The sequence below is a fragment of the Delphinapterus leucas genome, chromosome 12, assembly GCF_059928025.1.
Source record: "Delphinapterus leucas isolate spDelLeu-1000000601 "Yukka" chromosome 12, BTC_Dleu_Yukka2, whole genome shotgun sequence".
NCBI lineage: Eukaryota > Metazoa > Chordata > Mammalia > Artiodactyla > Monodontidae > Delphinapterus > Delphinapterus leucas.
Window position 1 is genome coordinate 28,980,952 of NC_143140.1, and position 27,559 is coordinate 29,008,510.

General features: G+C 36.3%; 1 protein-coding gene and 1 pseudogene across 9 annotated transcripts in view; one reads left to right on the plus strand and one right to left on the minus strand.

The window, feature by feature from the left end:
- LOC111163642 (methylglutaconyl-CoA hydratase, mitochondrial pseudogene) lies at nucleotides 1–1,829 on the plus strand (annotated as a pseudogene).
- The window catches only part of RNGTT (RNA guanylyltransferase and 5'-phosphatase), a 220,065-nt gene that overhangs the window by 56,892 nt on the left and 135,614 nt on the right, over nucleotides 1–27,559 (minus strand). For 2 of the 9 annotated variants that reach the window (XM_089921851.1, XM_089921853.1), the window contains one exon: nucleotides 1,109–27,559. This exon is cut by the window's right edge and continues 6,697 nt beyond it. The exons of the other annotated variants lie outside the window; for them this stretch is intronic. The gene's annotated coding sequence lies outside the window, so the exon portion shown is untranslated. Of the gene's footprint in view, nucleotides 1–1,108 lie in introns of those variants that run through there. 9 annotated transcript variants of the gene reach the window in all.

Below are 27,559 nucleotides of genomic sequence, written 5' to 3' on the forward strand. Positions count from 1 at the left end.
GGCTTCCCTGGTGGCGCAGTGGTTGAGAGTCCGCCTGCCGATGCAGGGGACGCGGGTTCGTGCCCCGGTCCGGGAAGATCCCACATGCCGCGGAGCGGCTGGGCCTGTGAGCCATGGCCGCTGAGCCTGCGCGTCCGGAGCCTGTGCTCTGCAACAGGAGAGGCCATCCGCAACGGGAGAGGCCACAGCAGTGAGAGGCCCGCGTACCGCAAAAAAAAAACCCAAAAAACGAAAACACCTGGGCTCTTTGGAGAAAGGGCTGATTTCTGGACTGAGGGGGGAAAAGTATAAGAAGAGCCTGGAACATCTTGTGGTACTGGGAAGTAAGGAGATATGGAAAAGTGATGAGAGCATGCCAAAAAGACACAGATGTTGAACTGAAGGCGTTCCCAAGGACCGAAGCCAAAACAGTAAAATAAAATCATAGTGCTGGATTATAACCCATGGAGTAAAATATTCCTAAATCCTTAATAATATAAATAAGTATATGAGGAAGAGGGGACAGTGGTTCTTTCCATTTCAATCCCTATTAATGCACTGAAAAAGAATGAAGGAGAAACAATCAACATGGCGGCGGCGGCCGCAGCAGCACCCGGGGCCTTGGGTATCTTGCAGGCCGGCCGCGCTCGCTTGGTGGCCGCTTGCTGTGCGCGGCTCGGCCCTGGGTGGAGGCTGTCCGGCTCCTGGACGGTCCCGCGGGTCGACCCGGCAACCTGGGCTCAGGGCTGGACACCCACGGCCGGGGGTGCGGCCTGGCGGAGGGGCTACAGCTCTGAGGTGAAGACGGAGGACGAGCTGCGGGTGCGGTATCTGGAGGAGGAGAACCGAGGAACTGTGGTGCTTGGAATAAACAGAGCTTATGCCAAAAATTCATTGAGTACAAATCTTATAAAAATGCTTTCAAAAGCTGTGGATGCTTTAAAATCTGATAAGAAAGTACGGACCATAATAGTAAGAAGTGAAGTCCCAGGGATATTCTGTGCTGGTGCTGACCTTAAGGAAAGAGTCAAAATGAATTCCAGTGAAGTTGGTCCTTTTGTCTCCAAAATAAGAGCAGTGATTAATGAAATCGCTAATCTTCCAGTGCCAACCACTGCAGCAATAGATGGACTCGCTTTAGGTGGTGGACTTGAACTGGCTTTAGCATGTGATACAAGAGTAGCAGCTTCTTCTGCAAAAATGGGCCTGGTTGAAACAAAGTTGGCAATTATTCCTGGTGGAGAGGGCATGCAGCGACTGCCACGTGCCATTGGGATGTCCCTGGCCAAAGAGCTCATCTTCTCTGCACGTGTGCTCGATGGCCAAGCAGCCAAAGCAGTGGGCTTGATCAGCCATGTTCTGGAACAGAACCAGGAGGGGGATGCTGCCTATAGAAAGGCCTTGGACCTAGCAAGAGTTTTTACCTCAGGGACCTGTTGCAATGAGAGTGGCAAAATTAGCAATTAAGCAAGGGATGGAGGTCGATTTAGTAACAGGATTAGCCATAGAAGAAGCTTGTTATGCTCAGACTATTCCAACGAAAGACAGACTTGAAGGTCTTCTTGCTTTTAAAGAGAAAAGGACCCCTCGTTATAAAGGAGAGTAGAAGAAAGAGAAATCTTTAAAATGCCAGTGTAATAAATATACTTCTGGAAGTATCTTTCAGATTCACATATGCCTCAGCATCTGGAATCCCAGCGACCAAAGTGAAGAGCGAGTTATCCATATACTGAATTAAGTATCTGGAGTGGACCCCTATGTGTACTTGTTCAAATGTGTATTGTCATTTTCATTCAGATTTATAAAGCTAATAGTGTATACTGTCAAAAACACCAATTCAAAATTAGGTATACATTTTTAAATACCTCCTGCATACGAGGCTTTCTGTTCTTAAATTTTTTAATGTGAATAATTTATATATTGCACACGCTAGGAAAAAATATTGATTGTATGTCTCCTGTGCTACAGTATGAAAATAAAATTATTTCCATGTACCAAAAAAAAAAGAATGAAGGAAATTGAAATTCACCATATTTGAAATATTTGCCGAATTGAAATTGAAAAACACCACAGTAACGATTGTTGCAGGCAAAAACCATTGAAAAATACTAAAACTACAAGAGGAAGGTAGGATGAGAAACCTGACATCTGCCTAGTCTCAAAATTTCAACCCAGAAAACACTTACTAATCATAAACATAGCAACTTTAAAATCCAGCAGACTCACTTAACCAAATAATCAAAATTACCAACATGAGCTCCCACCCCCGACATAATGCACCTAGAAGAGCACACTGTTGCTTTCGTGGTGTGCCTTCCTAAAAATACACCCCCCCCAAAAGATCACACTAAGGGGCGTTCTATATAATAACTTCAAAAAGTGTCAAGATCGGGCTTCCCTGGTGTCGCAGTGGTTGAGAGTCCGCCTGCCGATGCAGGGGACACGGGTTCGTGCCCCGGTCCGGGAAGATCCCACATGCCGCGGACCGGCTGGGCCCGTGAGCCATGGCCGCTGAGCCTGCGCGTCCAGAGCCTGTGCTCCACAACGGGAGAGGCCACAACAGTGCGAGGCCCGCGTACCGCAAAAAAAAAAAAAAAATTGTCAAGATCATGAAAAGTGAAAGTGAGGTACCGTCCCAGATTATATTAAGATTGTGTAAAGGAGACATGAAGCCAAATATAAAAGATAATAGGGTTGAATTTATGTAAGGTTCAAAACCCGGCAAAACCAAACCCTAGTGTTTAGAATTGCATACCTAAGTAATAAAAGTATAAAAAAGAGCAAGGAAGTAAAAATCACAAACTTACAGATAATGGCTATCTTTGGTGGGAGAGAGAAATTTGTGAATGAGAAATAGCATGCTGGAGGCATCTAGGGTGCTGGCAATATGATTTTTTTTTGTTCTGAGTAGTAGTTAAATGTATGTTGGTTCCATGAAATTTCAGTAAGCTGTACATTTATGTTTTATGTACTTTTCTGTATGTATACTTCATACTATAAAAGGTCTTAATATAAAAAGTCCAAAGGAAAAAACCAACATAAGCAATCAGTGAGAGAGTAAGGGTGACTCCTAAATGAGGGATACAATATTAATTGGTATATTAACATATTTTAATATTCCTGTAAAAATAGATGAGTATTTTAAGAGATGAGCTTCTAGGGAATCCACAAGTCACTCATCCTCTTCTTAGTCCTAGAGCTACAAATTCTATGGCATAAATATAATATGAAAACACGGAACTCACATATCTGGGCATAATGGTTTTAAATAGGAAGGCAGTAAAATTAAAAAAAACAAAAAAAGGAACATAAGTGCATTAAAAATGTATAGACAAATTTTCCAGTCCCAGCCAAGATAAGATGGTACCTGAGAGAAGGGAAACAAATGAAGTCCTACCACTACCCCAGCCTACCACCTGGAGCCAATAAAGACTAACATATTTACTATCTGATCCTTTGGAGAAAAAAATGGCCAGTCCCATTTCAAGACAAATGAAAGCATATGTCTACGAGAAGACTTGTTTCCAAGTCTCACAGCAGCTTTATTTATAATAGCCAAAGATTGAAGACATCTCAAATGTCCATCCATACACAGGTGAACGGATAAGTAAATTGCGATATATCTATACAACAACAGGCTGCTCAGCAATAAAAAGAAATGAACTACTGATACATGTAACAACATGGATGAATCTAATGTTGAAAGAAGGGGGGGCGGGGGAAGACCACCACAGACACATACAGTGTATGTTTCCATCTACATAAGATTCTAGAAAATGAATACCCCAAAGCGGTGGTTGCCAGAAAAGGGAGTGAAGGGTGTGGGAGGAGAGAGGGAGGGAGGGATTAACAAGGAGCAGGAGGGAATTTGGGGTGGGGGGTGGGGGGCGGCTGATGGACACAGTCATCATCTTATTCCGGGAGTGGTGATTTCACACTTAAAAATCAAATTGCACACTTTAACTAAGTGCAGGTTATCATATATCAAATACTTCCCAATAAAGCTGTAAAAAATAATGTACAAACTTCATCTTCAAAGTTTTGCTAAATATATTAAAAAAGGAAAGTACAAATGTTCACAGGCCATATCACAAACTGGGCCTACAAATAATTCTAAATCAACCCACCCTGACCATTCTAAATGGAGAGTTGGTTTATTATTTTAAGACCTGCCTGTGTAAACATGAAGCAAAAAGTCTGAAAAGTGGTTTTTGACAGGGAAATCATCAAACACATATAGCTCCCCACCTGGTTTATTATCTACTGGTCATAAGAATTATTCTATAGCTTACTTTTAACCTACAAAAGAAGAGAGGGGAGAATGATTTATGTAGGGATTAGCCTCAAATCTAAACATCTGAAATTACGTGAATCATCATCATATCCATAAATTTTCACCTCATTGACTCCAAGATGTATATGTAAAGCATATTTGTTAAAAGATTAATAAATAAAATAAATGAATAAAACTTTCATTTCCTGTATTGGGAAATTCTGAAACTTATTTTATTTTTTCCCTATATTTTTGTTGTACAAGTTCCCCTTGTATACTTCAGACAAGACTCTGTGACATCCTCCTTTTCCCCTGGGAAAATGTAGGAACATTATGCTATGGGGCCATTTCTGCAGAAAAAGTACAAAAGATACTGTGGAGACAAGAAACAGGGAAATTTAAGCTGAGTGGATATAATTCACAATTCCATTTTTTTCTGTCTAAATTATAGCACCATGTCACGTTACCAGCTATTTAAATAATAGCTATGATCAATCAAAGAGAGAAATGTTTTTTTAAATCACAGACCCCAGAATGACTGAGACTGTTATATTCCACACTGAAAAGAATTACTTCAAATCTGAATTTCAGCTTCATAGAACTCTCCACAAACTGCTGACACATGAACTGCCAAAACTACAGAGAACTGCCTAAGTGTCTCACTGATAGAATATACATTATATTGATCTTCTCTTTACTATTAATTTTAATTTGAATACTCCTCTAGTAAATATTATATATGCATCCCTTTTTTAAAAATACAGATTTTGGTAGGTATTGAATTAGTATTTTTTCATTGCTAGGTACATATTAGCTATCTTTATTTTTTAAAGTACGGTTAAGTCCCCTACATAGGAACCTTCAAGTTGCAAACTTTCAAAGATGTGAATGTGCATTCCATCAAGTCAGGCGTGAGTGAAATTGCAGCTTGCCCTCTGTCTCCTATTGCTGACGATCCCTCAGCTCTACCATCTCCCACCTCCTCTCCCTCCTCCAGTCGGTAACTCTTCTTGCCTGTTCACTCGATGCCAGCCCCTGGATGTCAGCTGTTGTACTGGACTACTGTACTTTTCAAGGTACTGTACTGTAAGATTTAAAATGTTTTCTTTATTTTTTTGTGTTTGGTCGTTTTTTATGTATTATTCGGGTGAAAAGTATTATAAACCTATTACAGTACAGAACTATATAGCCAACTGTGTTAGTTGGGTACCTAGGCTAACTTTGTTGGGCTTAACGAACAAATTGGACTTAAAATGCACTCTCGGAACGGAACTCGTTCGTATGTAGAGGACTTGCTGTAGTTAATGCTTTATCATTTTCATGACTCTACTTATAAACATGAATGAGCCTATTTTGAGTTAACAGACAATTCCTGCCTTAATTCAATCAGCATATTCTTTTGTTCAAACAGAGTAACTTACTGACTGGTTTAGTTAGCAAAGCCCTTGAAGGAAATTCTTACCTAGCTGAATAGCTCATGTAAAAGAATTTGAACTGTAACAATTCATTTTATTCTTTATTTTGATATCTGTTCAAAACACACTGATAACTAATGATATAGTAGCAGAATTGTTTTTAATTACTTCAAATTTAAAAATGACCAGAATACCATATTGCACATCAATTATTTTGCTTATAAATCATTATATTTACCCTTGACATATGCCTTGATCAATTAACAAAAGTTAACATAATGCATGAGACAGCTGAACCTCAGTAATGTGACAGCTATAATCTAGTCTAAGTATATTCAAGACGAAGTTCCAGAATCTCATATGCTGGGCTGACAATAGGAAATCATGAGATATCCATAAGAAAGACATCACCGGATAGTGCTGGCAATGCTATAAAGCATGATAATTTTAACATTTCTTAAAGCCGTGAATATAAAGTAAATGTTACCAAGCTGTCTAGGACCACTATAAATGACTGAAAGACCCTCACGCCCTCACGTCCTTACAGTGAAACTAATTCAATTATTTCCAAAACACAAGATGGAGGTTATCTAATAATCACAATACTTTTCCATTCATTTTTTCCACTCTATTAAGTGACTGATGTGAATTCTTGAAGTGGGTTATGGTCATTACAACCTTAGAATATGCTCAGCAAATCCATGAGGGGTAGTCAAACAATGTTATCTTTTTCCTCAAATAAATTAACCAGGCTTTCAGAAAGAATTAAGCAGTGTGGAAGTATAAGCACATAGTTATTTCATACGGTTTTTTTAAGATGTAGTTTTAAAACCCATTCCTTGTCACCAATGTCATAGCAGCATTATTCACAATAGCCAAAAGGTAGAAACAATCCATATGCCCATCAACAATTGAAAAACATAATGTGGTATATATCTTGTTTATGGAATATTATTCAGTCTTAAAAAGGAATGGAATGCTGACATGCTGCAACATGGATGAACTCTGAAAACATTATGCTAAGTGAAATAAGCCAGTCACAAAAGGACAGCTATTATATATTCCACTTATATGAGGTATGTAGCAAAGTCAAATTCAAAAAGACAGAAAGTAGAACAGCGGTTACCAGAGACCAAGGTGAGACAGGAACAGGGAGTTATTGTTTAATGGGTACAGTTTCTGTTTGAAATGATGAAAAAATTCTGGAAATTGACAGTAGTTATGGTTGCACAACACTGGGAATGTACTTAAGGTCACGGATTTGTACACTTAAAAATGGTTTAGGGCTTCCCTGGTGGTGCAGTGTATAAGAATCTGCCTGCCAGTGCAGGGGACACAGGTTTGATCCCTGGTCCGGGAAGATCCCACATGCCACGAAGCAACTAAGCCCGTGCGCCACAACTACTGAGCCTGTGCTCTAGAGACCACGAGCCACAACTACTGAGCCTGCATGCCACAACTACTGAAGCCCGTGCACCTAAAGCCCATGTTCCGCAACAAGAGAAGCCACCACAATGAGAAGCCCGCGCACCGCAACTAAGAGTGGCCCCCGCTCGCCGCAGCTAGAGAGGGCCCACGTGCAGCAATGAAGACCCAACACAGCCAAAAATAAATAAATAAAATAAAAAATTTTAAAAAAAGGTCTAAAAGGTACGTTCTATGTTTTAGAAAGCCCCAAAAATATCCATTCCTAAGACACAAGTCTCTCAACAACTTCAAACATTTTTCTCTTCTTGAATCCCACAGAGACTGTTCCAGACCTCCTCCTTTCTCTAAATCTCCCCAAACCATCCCTTTCTCTTCTCACTCCAAAAACCACTTTTATTTCTCATTGAGTGGAGAAGATCCAGTCTTGAGGTACAAGTTTCTCCATCTTTCAATTCATCTGTATTTCTATACATACATCCTTAGCTTTCCTTCTCATTCCCTTGCTAAAACTATCCAGCCTTCCACTTACTTGATACCTTCCCAACTTCAACACTTATTCTTTCTCTTCTCAAAGACCTGTAATCTTTTATTTTCTCCCACTCTGCCAGTTAACAAGGAGGGTTACAAGGGCAGGAACGGTCATTCTGAAGTTGAGTCAACTAAAAATCACTACAGAATGGATAAGATTTGTGGAAGTAATCTACCCTGAGATAGTTGACTCATAGATGAAGATTTCTAGGTCCTTTTTGTTCAGGCTGTTATGGTGCTGTGGAAAGGGTGGCTGGAAATCACACTGTATGTCTGATTCCCAACTGTGGTGCTTGTTTCCTGTGTAACTTCAGGCAACTCATTTAACTCCTCTGTAGCCTCATTATTTTGTTGGGCAAACGGTTATGACTTAACTCCACAGAAATGATTTGAGGATTAAATAAAATAATGTATGTACTTAACTAACATTTGTTCAGTCTAAATCAGTTGAATACACTGAATGACCAAAGCATATTTCCAAAATACAGGATGTCTTAAAAAGAAGAAAAAATGAATTGCCTTGTATGAAATATTGAAATTTAATGTTAATGACAGATGAGAGAGTTAAAAAGTATAAATCTGTCAGAATGTATATAGTCAATGCATGTCTACATGTAAGAAAAGAGGGAGAAAAAGAGGCAGATAGTCAGAGGAGAGGATAGAGACTGACTGACAAAATTAGCAGAGAGGAGTTATCTGGATGCTAGAAAAGCATGTACTACTGTGGAAGACCTAATTTTCCAAGCTCCGGATGAAATATCCCTCAAGATAACCTAACCCTTTTCCTTCGATCACACAGTCACAAAACAATCTTCTAAGGGCTAAATAACTTTCTGAGTAGTTAGAAATGAGTTGCTACAAATAGAGACCTGAGTATGTACATATATGTGTGTATTTAATGCATATGTGTGTACATACACATCTATATGTAATGCTATACAGTTGACCCTTGAACAATACAGAGATTAGGGGCACTGACCCTCAGTGAAGTCAAAAAGCCACATATAAGTGGATCTGAGCAGTTCAAACCTGTGCTGTTCAAGGGTCGACTGTATTACTATAAATTAGCGCTGATGGTTACAAAGCCACGAAAACCATAATAATTATAGTTGTTACTTACTGAGACCTTCAGTGTGCAAGGCCCTGTGCTAAGCTTAATTCTACATTATATCGGCTTTCTCTCTGGTATTAATTTTAATTTGAATACTCCTTTAGTGTTAGGAATTTAGGATTGTCATTTAATCTTGTCAAAGAATCCCATGTGTTAGGTACCATTATTATTCCCATTTAATAGATTTGGAGGCTAACAGAAATTACTAATTTGCCTGAGGACACACAGCTTGTAAGAGGTCGAATTGAGAATCAAACTTCTCTTCCTCTGGCTCTTTGTTCTTAAATCTCACTTCTTAATAATTAAGATGTTTGGTTAAGGATAATTACTCCCCACAACATGATCAATGCTGAGTGATAAAATCAGTGTGGGGCTTGCAAAGCTCTGGCCAACCTCTTCAGGTGTGCGGACAACTTCAGCCAACATGGCCTACTTCTTTAAAAGGAGCAACAGGGGGAAAAAAAGAAAGTCAACAAGGGAGGAAAATTAGCTCAATCCTCTATTCGATCTTGGCTCTTCCTCATCTTCTTTCTCTTTATGAAATTGAATCATTTATTATACATCAATTATTTAGAGTATATGCCAGACTCTAGGCCAGGTATCAGAGACATAAAGATGATCCCTGCCTCGGGAACTCATAGTCTTAAAGCAGCAGCAGGTTTGAAGTAGTTAAACTACAAGAAACGGAGACAAACTGGCAAATTCTATAACAGACCCATGGGAATTATGTACTGTAGTAATCTTCTGACTACTAAAGACTTTTAAACCCTGAAAGTAGAGGCTTGCATGTTAAGTGAAAACCCACACACTGGTCTTCAGGGACTTCCTTTAGGCGCATGCCCTCAAAATATGACCCAACACTGGAACCACTGATAAAAGTTTTCAAGACTCTCTTATCAAATGCCGTGAAGTGTAATCTTATAACATTTTATATTATAATCCCAAGCCTCTAGTACAGTGCCTGACACAAGGTGAGTGATCAATGGTTGCTTGGTAAGTAAAAAAATACAGGAAAAAAAAAAACACACAGGAGAAAAAGAACAAAACAAACAAAAAACAACACATACCTCCCTAAGGAAGAACTAACCACTGATATTAAAACACTGAGAAATATAAGGCAGATATTAAAATAAATGGATATTAAGTAAATTTATATGTAGGTGAGTTTGCCATAAAATATTTTGATATGCACAACCAAAACTGACAGCTGAAGTTCTAGCATGATCCAAACAGATAGCTTACCTGGTCTTGGGAAATTTAAAATAGGATTTCTATAAATGAGATGACAGATGAGGCATAACAGGAAAAAGGAAGAGCTTAACAGCTTCCAAAAATTCTTCTTCCGTCTAGTTTTAGAAAAATAAACCTGAGGTATTCATGCAAAATTTTTAAATGTTGCCGTATTACATCCTTAGCTAGGACTAATACATCTGAAAGCACTTGTGGCATAATTGTCAACAAATATTGTCTTGTAAATGTTCTGATTATGACTAGTAGGGCCCAAGTTAATTTATTTCTAAGATCAAACCAATATTCCACTTCATTTCCTGATGTCTGGTTATTATTATAGAAGTCACAAGTTCAGAGCCTCCTTTCACTTTCTAGCAAGTGATACTCGAAACAATTTTAATTTTAAAATAGCCTCTTTCTAAGACTAGAATTTCTGCATCAGGAGTGTGATTTGATATGTGAATTACTGCGATTAGATTGGGAAAAATGGGAGAGCAGAGGAGGAAGGAGAAGTCAGGAGAACAACATAAGAGATGCCAAGAATAAGACTTCAGTTAACTGGCCAACAGAGATTTAATCCACAAATACTCCTTGTCTCCAAAAACATAAAAGTTGTTCTCATGACTTTTTTCCTTAATTAAGAAGAGCAAGGCGGCGGCACCAGGCAAGCAGCATGAGGCAAGTCTTCGAATCGAATCGATGTGAACATCAAGTATGTCATGAATGCACTGAGATGCCCTTTTTGGGGGGAGGGAGAGGAATAGTAAGTCTGCTTTTGGTGGTTCTATAAGGTAAAGCAATGTGTTGCCTCTGAGATCAGATTAACTTTACAAGGAAGTGGAGATGTCTTTACATTTTATTTTACAAGGTACAGTGTTTATAAGAATAACAATCTTTACCATCAGAAAAAAACGCACAGCTAATGAAAAGGAAAAGACACTGTGGATTTATCTATTATATGTAAGAAATCTAGAGATGGCTACAAAGAAATGCTACTATATATGAGCAGCAGCACTGACAGACTTCCTGTTAGATGGCATGTAAGAAGGGCATATTAATATGACTCTGTAATTTAAATGGTTCCAAGCAGCAAATTGAAAGCTAAAAAAACACTTTCAACTACTACTGTTTTTTTTTTTTGCGGTACGCGGGCCTCTCACTGTTGTGGCCTCTCCCGTCGCGGAGCACAGGCTCTGGACGCGCAGGCTCAGCGGCCATGGCTCATGGGCCCAGCTGCTCCGCGGCATGTGGGATCTTCCCGGACTGGGGCATGAACCCGTGTCCCCTGCACTGGCAGGCGGACTCTCAACCACTGCGCCACCAGGAAAGCCCCAACTACTACTGTTTTTAAGTAGAATTCTACTACAATACCTGAAAATGGCAAGCGCATTTCAACTATTTTATAAGGTAAAATATAATTTAGTAAGACAAAATCAAGGTAGCTTAAAATAAAGTGAAATAACTCCATATGTGTACAAGACACAAATAAAAGTAAAATCTAAAGGCATACAGCTTACTGAGGAAATTAACTATTCTGTAAGTACTTAAAATTTCAAGTTCGTCACTCATTAGAGAGGTACTCAAAAGATTAAGTATGGCAGTCTAAAGTGAAGACATACTGAAGAGAAATGGCAAACTAGATTCTATTTATGTGCTACTGCCGTAACTAAAATCATCCAAAATACTTTGCTTCATTTTCTTCTTAGAGTACATATAATATTGTTTATAAACTACCTACCAGTGTTGCTTATAAAGTATCTACCAAATTTGTATTTATTGGAAGTTTTAACCATAGTTTAAAAGCAATCTGACAATCAAAGTGAAACTCAAATGATGTAGTTACTCATAACTATGAAGAGCACAGTACTTTCAATTATAACCATTCCAGGCTATGAAAAACACTATTATAAAAACAAACCCATACATATAATACAGCTTGAAATGAAATTTCTAATGGACCAAGCGTAAACTGACCACAAACAGGATAGTTCACTTCAAGCTACGGATTCTTCACACATCTCTCTTAAGGCAGGGAGGGGAGAGTTGTTGGGTGCTAGGGGCACTGTGAAAGGAGAAGAATCCACTGACACAAGGACTCTTTATGAGACAGAGTTAATATATTAGAAATAACATTATTTATAATTCCTTTATAGGAATATTTAATATTTTAGTGTAACTTTTCTTCTCTTTTAATTAATATTTCATAACTCTTCCTTCTCACTGCTCTTCCCCAAAAGGGTGTTTTGCAGAAATAAATGAGGAAACAGCCATCATGCTCTAACAAAAAAAGGAGGCAGGAATAAAGAAGAGAAATTGATGCTGATTGCAATAACAAACAAATGCAATGAATTAAATTGACAAGAAGTTCTCATGCAGAAATAAAAGTGCAGGAAGACTTGATGCATACAGTGTCTTTCCTCAGAGAAAGTGACATGTCATCATTCATATGGGAACATGGTGGCAACAAGTTTATATAGTTAGATGTATAAAAGGGAAGAGCTGAAAAAGCTTCAATATAAAACTTTGCTATTAAGGTGCTTAAAATCGAAGACAAGGACTTAGATTTTATTCTCTGATTGCCTTATCACTCAGCAATTGGAGGCCTCTGCTTTCACCAATTCTGCCTCTTTACTCTCTTGTGAATGTGCCAGTCATCTCCACCTGAAATACCCTTCTATCTTTTTCCAATACTACCCATTTTTCCAGACACAGCTTCAGTGCCATCTCCTGCACGAAGCTTACCTTGATTGCCCCACCCTCACTGATTTATCATTGCTCCAAATTCTTCTGCAGCATCAACAACCTGTGCCACACAGTTTGGTCCTTATTTATATATTGACATACATAGTTCACTGCTGTTTCATGTGTTTGTTTTATCACATCTACATTATATTATAACTTCTTGTGGAAAAACAACATTTAGTATTTCTTCTATACCCCTCACATTGCTTATCATTGTTCCAGGTAATTAGTAAGATATTCCATAAGCATTTGTAAAATAAATTATAATAATGATCATACTAACAGCTAATATTTATTAAGTTATGTGTACCAGAGACTGGACTTCAATTAATTTAATCTTTACAGTAACTCTATGAGGTGTGTTATAATTCATATTAATGATATTAATATTAACCCCATTTTATGAGAAAAGTTAAAGTTTAGTTTAGTAACAAACAGGATCATGGTAGTGAGCATGCATCTCAAAGAAATATGCTATCTAGAAAAGATATGAAAACTAATACAATCTATGAAAAGTGTCTTAAGTAAAAGAGTAGGGAAAATAGAAAGGCTAACTACCCAGTTAATGCTTCAAATTCTCTAAACTGTTAGGGGTCCTCAGAGTCAATACCTCTATCCCCACCTGGAACTCACAGGCAAGTGCCACACAGTAGGCACACAGTAACCTTGAACAGGTGAACTTCCTGTTATAAAAAATACACTTCATAGCCTCTCTCACATTAAAAAACTAAATAAGTAAACTTAATGTATGGAATCCACCATTCTCTTCCTAATTTTATTAGAATAAAATAGTTATTACTGAAGAAGGAAATGACAGTGGTCTTATTTAAAAAATACTAGAACTTCCCTGGTGGTCCAGTGGTTAAGAATCCGCCTTGCAATGCAGGGAACTAAGATCTCACATGGTGCGGGCAACTAAGGCCGCACATCTCAACTACTGAGCCCACAGTGCTATCGAGCCCGCATGCTGTAACTAGAGAGAAGCCTGCACACTGCAACGAAAGATCCTGCTGCCGCAACAAGGACCTGACGCAGCCGAAAATAAATAAAATTTTTTTGAAAAATAAATAAAATTTAAAAAAATAAAAAATACTAACTGTCCCTCTCTGCCAAGCTCACTGCCCCCCAGCAGAATTCAGAACTTGGTCTTAATATTATCAAAAAAAAGATCTCCAGATTAAAACATTAAGTTTTACTTAGATAGAACAGTCCCTTGTTCACTTAGGAAGATAAAGGGTCAAGTGTGATAATTTCAAGAGTCCTCTGGGGAGATGATACTTCAATAAATAAATGTGTAATATATATGTGACATATAACAAATATAAATTATACATATACACAATACATCTATAATATAAAGTAATAAACCATGTTTACCAAATCAGATATATAAAAGATCACTGTTGAAGCAAATATGATTCCAAATTTACCTTTTCTCTCCCTGAATCCTCTTTAACTAACAGTAGATTTAGGCTCATCTGTGGATGACTAATCCTATAATAAAATATCTGCTATGTCAAAAGACAGGATGCTACACAGTAAACAATTATGAATAATGAGTAAACAAATTAAAAACATCTAGCTCAAAAGTAATGACCACAGAAACGCTATCTAAAGAGCCTTAAACAAGACAGAAAGACTGTGATTAATCCCATACATCCAGATTCTATTTCCATCAATCAGTTCACAACGGTTGTTCTAAGAATAGGGAAGGTAATAGAGGGCCTAGAAGTATGGCTGATTTACCAGAATCCTATGGGATCAAGAAACACATTTTACATTAAAGATTTTTTCCTCATAAAAGTTTGCTATTCTGCATTTGCAAACTGTTAGACCCAAGAGACAAAACTCCTACCCTCTAAGACTCAATTTTTTTCCTCCAGTTACAATTTATTTTAAAGAATTAAGAATGGGGTTTAGTTTTGAGTGGCTATTATTCTACGGAAATAAACTTTTCACAGTCAATTTTTTAAAAATACATGTAGGAAATCAATGATACTCTACTATGATTTGTGAAAATTTAAAATGTAAAATGTCTAGTAGCACAGTAGGCCTTTGCCAAGGATAAAAGATGCCAAGGTAAGAATGTAATGCTTAAAGCCTTCTTAATTTCTAACTTTAAAAGATATACATGCTGTGTGTATAGAACCAGGTAACAAGTGTTTCCAAACCTTGCTACCAATACTCCAGCCAAAGGAGACAATATCAAGCATCTTTCTTTCCTATGTTTGATCTCATAAAGGATATAATATCAGTAAGAGAAGGAAAAAGGCTGCTCTCCATAAACAGTACAGGTATTAACTCTTGCTATTCCTCCTCCCTCACAAAATTTGCTAGGTAGAAATCCATTTAGGAAAAAGCGAACCCAGTGGTCATATCCTCTAGGTTCTTCTATCTTAAAAGTTTGAATTATACATTTTCTCATTCTGTCAAATGTTACGACCAATGAAAAATATTTTCAAAGCACTAAGTTAGTCACAGCTATGAAAAAAATTAGGAATTACACCTGACATATAGGACATATAAGATGCAAAAGATCTATCTTATATCTACTATCTTTGTACTTCATAAAGGTGCTGACTGGCTGTGCTAAAAAGAAATAAAGGCTGAACATTGTTCCCACGTTTCAGGGAACAAGCATCACTTGATTTAAGCAGAGCTAGATCTACAACAGAGTGATTTCACCAAAGGACTAAGAAAATTATTATAGTGAGCTCTTTATGACTTCTTAGCGGAAGAGAAAAGAGGGTAGAAAGGGTGAGGGAGAGGACAAGTGAAGAAGTCTGAGGGTTTTCATTCTTTCAGGCAAGGAAATGGGTAAGAACTGTTCTCAGAAGAGAGTTAAACAGTTCTCTGAAATATGGAGCTACAAACTAGGTGAAATCCTAGCTGATATCACTTTACCTTAATTTAGAGATACTTTGAAGGCAGTCATTTTCCAAATCATGACAAATGCTATTATCTAAAGCATTCACACCCTCTCCAACGTACAAAAGGCCTTCAAAGCCATAGGTACTATGTTTTACGTTGGAACAATAGACTCTACCCTCAAGAATATTAATTTTTAGTGAAAGACACCAAAAACATCAAGCTCCATAATTCAATACAATACGCTGAATACACAGAAGGACCAAAGGACTCAGGCTCCATGGGTCCACCAGGTAAGACTTCATTTCCCAGTAAAATTTGCTTCTCTTTCTCATGTTTTTTTTTTCTTTCTTTTTTTTTCCAATAGTACGTTGGAATTGACACCATATCAATACATATTGTAATTTAGGTTGAAGAGCTTAAGATTTTCCTGGACGAGGCAGGAGGTTCCAGTGAAGGCAGGGTTGGGGGAAGGAGGTAGCCTTTCAGATTGTGCAGTCCAAGAGCTCTCTCTTCCATGCCACAGTGACAAACTATTTCTTTCAAATCCATTTTTTGCATCACTGAGTACAGGAGGGCTTCTGCAGCCAGCACAGTTCACCCTAGTTGCCTGGTTACCTCAGTGACCACTGTCCCAGGGGTAACAGCCCTGCTTTCTAGGGCACAAACCAAGGAAGGGCATGTGAGGACACAGCCAGAAGAGGGCCCTCACCAAGAACCCAACCACGCTGGCCCCCTGATCTCAGACTTCCAGCCTCCAGAACTGTTAAGAAATAAATGTTGTTTAAGCCACCAAGTCTGTGGTATGTTATAGTAGCCTTAACTAAGACACCCTAAGATTAAATATACTTTCTAAAATGTATTTATAATATGAATTTGTTAAGCAATAAAAGTGAACTTCTACTCAACCTGTGTACAAACTGTATCCAGAATTCCAAAAGAGTCAAATCTAAAGTAACAAGGTTTTATTACACATGTGTATTTAAATGCACTCTATGTGGTCTAAAGGTTAAGACTATACTGCCTTTATCCTTTTCTCTTAGAAAAAAAATGACTGATAGAAATTATAGAGAATCTAGGATTCACACAGAGTATAGAAAACCCTATAGAAAGGAGGGTGTCATAGAACATAAGCACTATTCTAGGTTTGGGGGACCAAAGTTGAGGCACTTCTTTGATGTGTTAAGAAAAGCCCTTTTCTATGGACCATTTCTAATTCCCTAGCTACACAATAAAGGTTTTAAACTATTAAAAAAAATGACCAATAGATTTATTATCATAAATGGAACAAAATATAAATAAAAGATGGTATTTGCATAAAATGGCTCTTTTATGTGTTAGACACCGGATTTTAATTGTCCTTCATATTTTCCAAACATAGTATTTAAAACTCTTCTCTTTTTTAAATGCTGCCTTGCAACCATATTAACCTCAATAGAAAAGTACAATCTGTTCATGACTGCTGGTAAACAGAGGTCTAGACAGCAAATGATCTCTGAAAGGACGTATTTCCATTGAATAATAAATCCAAAGCACTTTGTACTATCCTATTATATACAAATGTAAGGAGGACAACAAAATAACATGAGTGAAAGGAAAATTTTAAAGGAAAAGTTACACTCTCTCTCCTTGAACAAGTTAGGAAAAAGATTATATAGGTTTCCAAAGACTCAAAATTTTAACCTAAGGAACATACTTCATAGTGATTTTTTTTAAGTCAGATTATTCTTAGTGAATTCTTTTGGCTTAAGATAAAAAAACCAGATATTACTAATGCACTTAAATGTTTTCTTGGGTGGAAATGACACAATACATTTTCATCTAGAAATAAACCATTTTACTTGTTTCCTTCATCATTTCTAACTTAAAAGAAAAAAGAAATCTAGCCTTGTTTTTGAATAATCTTGAGACAAGTTTTAATCTTTCAATGTTCAGCCTTTCAATATTTTGTACAAATAAACCCAAACTACTACTATGTTATCCAAAATGATTTTCCCCAAAGCTTCAATTATAAAAAAAGATTTTATTACAGCTTTGGCATTTAGAAATTTGCTTTCTAATAATCATCTATCAAGATTACATACTATCTACTTAGTTATTTCTTTGTAATTTTTCTATATAATTGTATTTTTTTATTATTTAGGAACACCCAAAGACACTTTGCCAAGAATAAGATACAGCTTAGTCTGTACCTTGACAATCTATACAATCCAGTATATATGCTCAACTATATATTGCATATTCTGATAAGGGTAGTTACAGTACAGTAGTATTATTTAGCATGTATTACTGGTTGCATTTTAATAATAAAAGCTGCCTAATAAATGAACTAACCTTTGTGTAGTAGTTTACAGTCTATAGATGCCCTTCACACACATTATATCTCATTAACAATTCTACGCAGTTCTGTTCAATGGGCCCTAACCTATCAACTCACTTTGGATAACTATTAATTTGGTACATCTTAATAAAGTTAACAGGCTTCATGTGGCATGTTCACGCAGAGATGCAGTTTTTGGCACTAAGGAGTTTAAATTAAAATTAAGGATTTTTAACAAATCCTTGAACATGGTGATCTTACTTATAAATATCTAAGTGGATAAACTATTAAACAGAAAGGTTATAAGAATCATTTGTTAGTTCTCTCATTCATCCATTTATTTATTTTTTGAGCACCTACTATGTGGTAGGCACTGTTCTGGTTAGACTGGTCATCTAGATGGCATGTATTATAATGCAATTTATATTTTAAAATAATTGATCAGTGATCATCTGATTTTTCACCATGCAAATTAGAAGATTACTGGGGAAACAAAATCTTAATAATTCTAACCAGGTGAAGAAAACTGACTATGAATAGACAATACTAAAAATAAATACATAATTTGACAGCCTAATGAGAAACAAGCTAAACAGAAACAAAATCAACATATCCATATTAAAAACCAGATATCAGAAAGGGGTCACGTGTTTGTCTTGTCTTCAGGGAACTGAATTCAATTCAAAACATCTACCTGACAACAGGCAGTGTAAAACAATTTATGAGGTACTCTGGGGGTCAAGTTAACAGCTCACAATAATGTAAGGCAAAACAAAGCAAATTTCAATAACAAAACATTATGGGACTTCCAAGGTAGAGGAGAATTAGTTTGGAGTGAGGAATAAAGTTTATAATAAACTTGGTTTTGTTATAGGTATTCCTAATCTTGGACAACTGAGATACAGACTTTAATTTTTAACTTGCTTAGTATCACCTCAAACGGAGTCATTTTAAACAAAAACCTACTGTGAAAAATAGAAGCACTGAATTGGAAAGCAATACATTATTACCCAATTTTACCTGGCATTGATTAGAATTTTAACAATAGAATACAAAAGAAGAAAACGTGAAAAGAAAAAAATTAGTAGAGAAGAAATCTCCGTGGTGCTACATTATCAATAATGAACTGCTATATGAAGATTCTAATTCCCAAAGACAAATCTGCAAATATGCTTCCATGATCAATATATTTAGCAGAATAAGAGTTAAATCTAGAACCCAGACTCTTAATTTTTAGTAATAAATTCTTCCTAACATATTATAACAAACTACTCTAAAATATTCTACATAAATATTTCAAATTAACAGAAGACTAATATGGAATGAAATTTAATTTTAACAAACCAGTTTCCAAGTTCCAACTTATTTTACACAGTTAGTAGTCTTTAACATGATAAGCATTGACAGTTTGTAAACCTACCATAAATTTTCAATTGCATTTGTGCAATATATAAAGTGTAGAAATGTAATATGTTTAATGGCAAGGATATGCACTATATTTATATGTTTGTTATACATATCACATTTTTCAGTTTTCCTTTAAATTGTAAAAAAATTCAAATAACTATCGTATTTCTTAAGGAGAAATTCATATTTTTTGAAATTACTGTCTTGTATTACGGACTTTTTATTATGCTGCATATGAAAAAGGGGATATGATAATGATGAAACATTCCTGATGCATCAGACTGAAAAATTAGACATTTACAGACCATGTCTGAAGCTAAAGTTCTAATTGGATAACCCTTTTCCCCCCTTGCTCTCATTTTGAAAGATATATAAATTTATTTTGGTTACTGGCATGGTCTATTGGACTCAACACAAGATAGTGGTTAAAAAATATATATTTAGAATTCCAATCTTGGTCTATTGTTCTGGTTCTAATCTCAGTTCACTGAATGCTCTTGGATAAGTCATAACTAAATGACATTTTTCAATTTTCCCATCTGTAAAATGGAGATAACTGTCCTACCTCATGAAGACATTACTGACTTTAATTAACTGGGTAAAATACTGTGAAAATCAAAAAATGATGAAAACGTTCAGTCCAATTAAAATTTAAACTTAAGTCATTATTCAAACCGAAGAGTCTTAAAATGTACTTCTTAAAATCTAAATTGAATACTCTAGTAGCATTTGTTGAAAATCACCTGACTCATCTGCACCTTCATCTTTCAAAGGGTGTGGAGTAACATCAAAGTGACAACTTGCAATTTAGAATACATACTTTGACCAGCTCACTAGCTCCAGAGGTGATCTGTGGTTATGTAATAAAAGCCCAGGCTCATTTGACAAACCACAGCACAATTAAAAGATAAATGATCATCCAAGATAAACTGAATGTAACAGAACCAGTTAACAATGGAAATGATAGGAAAAGACTGAAGTTATTGTCAATACAATACATTCAATCTTTCCTCATCTAAATTACAAATTATGTTTATGAAAAGGTGTAGAAATTGATATATTTGAAAACTAACTTGGTAGAAATGCTACAAGTATTTATTTGCGTTTTCCTTTTCTCGATTCACAAAGCTCTTGGATGGAGACAAACAGCCTTCCTAAAGAAATATGCACCACTTTTAACTCAATTCAATAAGTAATTGGTGAGCAACTACAATATCAATTGTTCTTAAAAGGTTATGCATAATTAAATTTTATAAATTAAATTATATGTTACTGGGACTTCTGCTTCCGGGAAGACAGAGCAGACAAACTTTTCTCTATTCCTCCTACTAAGTACAATTAAGAACCAGGGACGTTGTATACAACACAAACATAAGCTGGGGCGAAGTGAGAGCGGCGTGGACATATATACACCACTGAATGTAAAATAGTTGGCTGGTGGGAAACAGTAGCACAGCACAGGGAGATCAGCTCGGTGCTTTGTGATGACCTAGAGGGGTGGACAGGTACTTATTAAATGTTGCTGATATGCAGAATGATAGATCCTAGGGGAAAAAGAACAAGAGCTTATTATTCCAAGGAGCATAAGGACAAGATAAAAGAAAAAATATTCAGTCTATTCTTGTCATTCACAGTAGTTATGTTCTATAACGTCACCAGGAACACTAAATTAGTGAATACGGAACCACTGCTTCTAGGGGAAATACAGCATTAGGTTCCTGCAATCCTCTGATCATATTTTTGTCAACCAAATAACATATAACCTTGTTTTCTGTGTGTTTCTGTTTAAAGACACATTATTTAATATATATTGTTGATTCATTAACACTGAACTCACAGCCAACAACACTATAACTCATGCCTGAATAAAGCTTATCTAACACATTTTCTCTGAAAGGGAAATCACAGCTTTCTTGCACTTAGGAACACTAGATAGCACTTCAGCGCTACACTTGGAGGCCCAGTGAAATCACCAAAACGTGAAAAACATAGCACCACAAAAAAAAGACACTTGTTTACAGTATGAGAGTTAAAACAAGAAAGCAGAGCATTGCCTTGCTCAACCTCAGCTGGGAACGTGTACATAGGATGACTCCTAATGTCTGTCCCCCTGTGCATATCCATGAATGACTGTGAAAGCACTGCAAGGTTACAAGTAAATTTTAGCTAGTAGGTGAATCTGCAACTGCAGAACCTGTGAATAATAAGGATCAACTGTATATATTCAATCACAAAAATTTAGAGCAGAAAGTGACTTTAGAGATCATCTTTCCAATGTTCTCATATTTCAGATGCAAAAAGTAAGAGGTGGAAGAGCTGCATGATATAGGTAAGGTCAGAATCTAATTAATGCAAATCCCCAAAGTCAGAACATATGGCACTTCAGAGAATGAAGAATATTCTTCAGTTTTCCTCAGAGGAGATCCACAAAGTTGCATGTATCAGGACGAAGGTCCCCGATAAGGAAAACCACTGTAGTCTACTCTTCAGAGCCAGTGGCCAAGCAGAAAGTCTAGAAATTGGCCTCCCATGAAACGTCAGCTTGACCTTGTCAAAGTTAAGATAGGGGATGATAACTAGCCAACTTAAGTATAGGTTCTGGTACCAGGTTCGAAACACTATATTATTAGAAAATTTAGCAACTAAACTTCAAAACTGAATGATGAGCTTTGATATTTTTCTTTTCTAATATATATTTGGATTGACTATATAAAAAGAAAATAGCCAAAGCCCACAGATGGGGGGAAAAAAGAGAATTACCTCAACAGACTAAAGTTTGGCTAAGTGATACCCAAAGTGATGGGTGATTATAATTCACTTAAGAGCAAAGTTAGCAAATTAAAAGGAATTTTAATTTGAAATGTTTATGATATTCTTACAAGAAATAAAGACAAGCGTAATTGGTAACCTGCCAAATTCAAAATTTTAGAGTACAACATATTTCTCAATACAGAAAGATCAGTGGAACAAAATAACTATTCTGGACAGATGTTAGAATATATAAAAATGTGGTACAAAATACAAATTGCATCATACCAGTTCTGAAAACAAGCTGAATATTAAAAAACAAAAAACTAGACTTGAATCCAAAGGTGAATTTTCAATTCTCATTACTTTGGGGCATTATTTGACTAAAGTCATTACTTCCAATTCCTTGCTAAGCTTTTTCCAACAACCTTCTTTGCTGATTCATCTTCTCCCAGCCTCTAAAAATGTTGACAGGCCCCAAAGCTCAATCCTTCACCCTCTTTATCCACATCTATTCCTTTGGCTATATCATCCAGTCTCATAGTTTTAAATTCCATCCATATACTGACAGTGTCCAAAATAAATCTCCAAAATTCTAAATTCATTATATTCATCAGCTACTTGACATATGAAGATGGTTAACTATTACAATATCAAACTCAACATGCTCAAAACTGAACTTTCAATCTTTCTTCCTAAACCCACTCTTCCACATTCTCCTCCATTCTCAGATGATGGCAACTTCATCCTACTGCTCAGGCAAAAATCCTCGACTCCCTGACTCCTCTCTCTTTCTCACACACCTGTCAGCTCTATGTATCAGTTATGGTTTAACCTGGGGATCAGAACCTTCCAGCGATATGGCATCAGGAATTTATTATAAGGATCAGACCTTATACCACTGTAGGAGAAGCTAAGGAGTACAGATCACAAAGGATATGATTGGAGGATCAGAGAAAAATCACTAACCAGGGACCATTCAGGGGCACCTGTGAAGAAGTTTGTGGAAACCTGTTGCCTCTATGTTTGATGGTGGCCTGAAAACAGTGATGGCAGGGCAGAGTTGGGAAGAAAAGAATGTACCACAAGCTCCTAAAACAGTTACTAGCAAAGAGAAGGTGCTTAACAATTATTTGTTTATCAAATGAATCAACCTAAGTTCTGGAAGGAGAGAAGAAATGAGGCAACGGTAACATCTGAATAAATAATGGCAAGAAATATTCAGAACTGATGAAAAACAATGTAACGTATTTTCCAGAAGCCAAGTAAATTTCAGTTAGAAAAACAAAGATCCATACCTAGACTCATCACAGTGACTCTAGACTACACTAAACACAATGATTGGCTCTTAAAAGTAAAACAGAAAAAAAAAAAGGTTATCTTCAAAGGAGACAATTGTACTGACAGCTGACTTCTCAACAGTAACACTGAAAGTCAGAGGACACTGGAATGAAATCATCGATATGCTAAAGGAAAAATAACTGGTTACTTCAAATTCAATGTCCAATGAATAGGATAAACTAAAGACTGTCATAAAAACAATGGAAATTAGCTACTAGCAGAGTCTAAAAGAAATGTTAAAGAATATAACTACTGACAGAAGTTTAATAATTCCACATAAAAGGTACGAGATAATAGAGGGGATGCATAACAAAAGAAGTTGTAAATAAATAAGAAAAGTAATCAAATATTGGCTGTACATAATAAAAACAATAATGTATTATGGGCTTTAGTAAAAAGGAAAAAAGTCAATAATTACACATAAGTTGGAAAGAAGTGAGTAGAATAAAAGTACATTATTTGGAAAGGTAAAAATGCCAACTTTAGACTTACTGAGTTAAATACACATGCTAAAATTTCTAGAGTAAAATTTCTAGAACACAACTTCAAACTGAGTAGGAAAAAAATGAGAAAAAACTATCAAAATAAAAGAAGGAAAGAAAGAAGAAAATAAATACAAAAAAGGTAGGACAAATAACACAAAATAAGATGGTGAAAATTTTTCATATTTTTGATTAATTTAAGTAAGTATAAAACACAAAATGCTCCATTTAAAAGATAAAATATAACCAAAGATAATAAATACAGCTAAATGCTGTTTATAAGAGATAAATCTAAAATATAAGGAAAGAGAATAAAGTTAAAGGGTAAAACAACATATACAAGGTGTATTTGCTTCCTAGGGCTTCCATAAGAAAGTACCACAAACTGGGTGGCTTAAAACAACAATTTATTGTCTCGCAGTTCTGGAGGCTAGAAGTCTGAAATCAAGATGTTGACAGAAGGGGCTTCCCTGGTGGCGCAATGGTTAAGAATCTGCCTGCCAATGCAGGGGACATGGGTTCAAGCCCTGGTCCGGGAAGATCCCACATGCCGCAGAACAACTAAGCCTGTGCACCACAACTACTGAGCCTGCGCTCTAGAGCCCCTGAGCCGCAACTACTGAGCCCGCATGTTGCAACTACTGAAGCCCGCGAGCCTGGAGCCCATGCTCTGCAACAAGAGAAGCCACCGCAATGAGAAGGCGGTGCACTGAAATGAAGAGCAGCCCCCGCTCATCACAACTAGAGAAAGCCCATGCACAACAATGAAGACCCAACACAGCCAAAAATTTTTAAAAAATTTAAAAAGATGTTGACAGAGCCATACCCCCTCTGAAATCCATGGGAGAGAAATCCTTTCTTGCCTCTTCCTAGCTTCTGGTGGTTTGCTGACAATCCTTGGCATTCCATGGGTTACAGCTGCAGCATTTCAATCTCTGCCTCCCTCATCACATGGCCTTCTCTCCTCATGCATCTCTATATCTCTTCCCCTCTAATTATATCTCTCTAATGACACTAGTCATATTGGATTAAGGGCCCACCCTATTCTAGTATGACCTCATCTTCACTTATACTTTGACTGCATCTACAAAGATCCTATTTCCAAACAGAATCACACTCACAGGTACAGAGCATGCAACATACCTTTCTGAGGGACACATTTCAACCTACTACAGCAGGCAAGCACTAACCAAAAAGAGAGAAGTGGGAAGAAAAAAGCTAACAGAGTTCTAGTAATGTCTACTAACATCAGACAATGTACTACATGAGAACAAGGGTAGTAAGGTAAGATCAGTTACAGGTTATTTCGGTAGTCCAGGTAACACAATGCTTGTTTGAATTAAGATCATGACTAGGGAACAAAAGAAAGTCAACATATTTAAGCAATATCTAGGAAGTAAAAACTAACAGGACTTCACTGGATAACCAGGTAAGGTAGACAAAGATGATTTATAGGTTTCTGGCTTGTAAAACTGATTAGAATATGTTATTAATCTCTATCTTCTAGCCAGTTACTTTCTAAAGCACAGATAATATCAATTCTTTTTATTGGTCACTAACTCTCCATGGTTAGTCCTAATTCTCTGCTCTGCTTTTCTTGGTCTATCACAATCTGGTCCTAGCCTACTTTTTTCAAGTGTTCACTTCCATAAACTCTAATGATTCGATAAACATTTCATGTAATTTCATGACTTTTTTCAGACTATATATCTTGAATGCCATGCCTATGTATTTACAAAGTTCTACTCAAATGAACCTTCTTCTATAGAACCTTCATTGTACTATTATTGACAATTAAAACATTTTATATGTAATATAAGATTGTCTGGGCTTCTGTAGTACTTTACTCACACTGAGAGTACAGCATCTGTCACACTGATATTTATCTACATCTGTCCCTCCAGTCAAGCTACTCATACCTTCAGGATAGGGCTTACCCATCTTTTTATTCCCAGCACCTCACAATGTGGTTTGCACACAGATGGTTTTCAAGGAATGGTTACTGAATAGTGATCATTAATCAGTTTTAACTAGCACTGCTACTTACTATGCCGAAAGTCCAAAAGTAAATGGAAGACAAAGAGGATAGTGATTTCCTTTTCATTTTTATAAATTAGATTCTGAAAAAGATGAATAAAGGTCGTTGTTTCTTAGTAATGAATTCATGTAATTTACAGTTAATGTATTCTAAACTCCCTTGAGACTATGTAATACGGTCTATACTTTCTACTATAAATCCATATTTAAATGCTGAAGCAATTTTAAAATCTAAATAATACATAGTCCAGCTCTAGTTATGAAAGTTAAAACATTACTCAGAAGAGGTAAATTTGATGATATTTGAGGAACTCGTGTCACTGTATAATGGTCAGGAAAAATACTTTTGATACTAACATGTTAATTTACTACAATTTAGATCATCAATTCTCAAACAGTTAAATAAAAACAGAATGTACTTTCTTAAAAAGCTGCATAATCTAGACTTCCTCTGATGACTGAAAACATGCGTATGAAACCTGCAATGACTTCTGTTTATCAGCATGAACATGAACTATCTCTGAGCTGCAGATATAGAAAACTTCTAGTTGATAGAGGTTTCTAATTACAAGGTGGTAATGTACTATAAATACAATTGCTAAATCTGTAGTGTTTACCCTGAACAATGCTGGTATGTATATGTGCATTTAGAAGATCTAAAGCTTAAACTGTTATTACACAATGAAATACGTTTCCTACATATAATTGAGTATAATTTTTTGAAAACAAAGGTCATATATAACAGGTACCAATATAACAAAAGTAAGATACTGAAAACAACCACTAGCAACACCACTTCATGAAGCTTTGCAAAAATCATGGATCATAATTGTTCTTACTATCCCATTATTCAACACTTGGAAGTCCAGTTTGCTAAGATAGTTTTCCGATGTACACAAAGAACAAAATGAGCTCCTTCCATACCCTTCCCCCATATCCTTTCCCTTGAGATTCAAAGCTTAATATGAGTTCCATTTTCCAGAGATAAAAGGACTGCATTAACAATGATGTGCCCTAGCTTTCTTCTTTTTACAATAAATTACCATATTTATATTTTGAAGCTGTCATATGCTAGAGGATATTAAATATCCTCTTGTCATAATTAACTCTTTAAACCAAATTAAATGGCTTGGTTCAAAACAGACTGTGAGAGTTACAAGAATATAATTCTATCACTAGTTATAATTATTTTAATAATCAGAGCTATTTAATTTATTCCACAATTGCATTAAACAGAGAAATGCACAGTGGCTAAAAAGCTCAAATTTTTCCTCATTTTACCCATAATATATAAACAAGATTTGAACTTGGGATGTTCAGCAATAAATTTATAGTAACTTCATCAATACTCCAGGCCAAATCCTAATACCGCAAGCTGTAACAAATTGCTAATTTTTAAAATTCCATCCATAATTATATCAAATATAAGCCATTGGACTAAAACATAAGCATTTCATTTTACTAAGGCTTAGTAATATTTTTGTTATAAACACAATTGTTTCTGCAGTAGACTAATATAATGGCATGGAGAGTGACTCTCCTTTATGATACGATACAAAGTCAAGGAGGTCTATAGTAAAATACTATGTTCACAGGCTGCTTGGATTAGTTTGAATCACATTCTCTCCGATGTGATTCAAAGTAGGAACT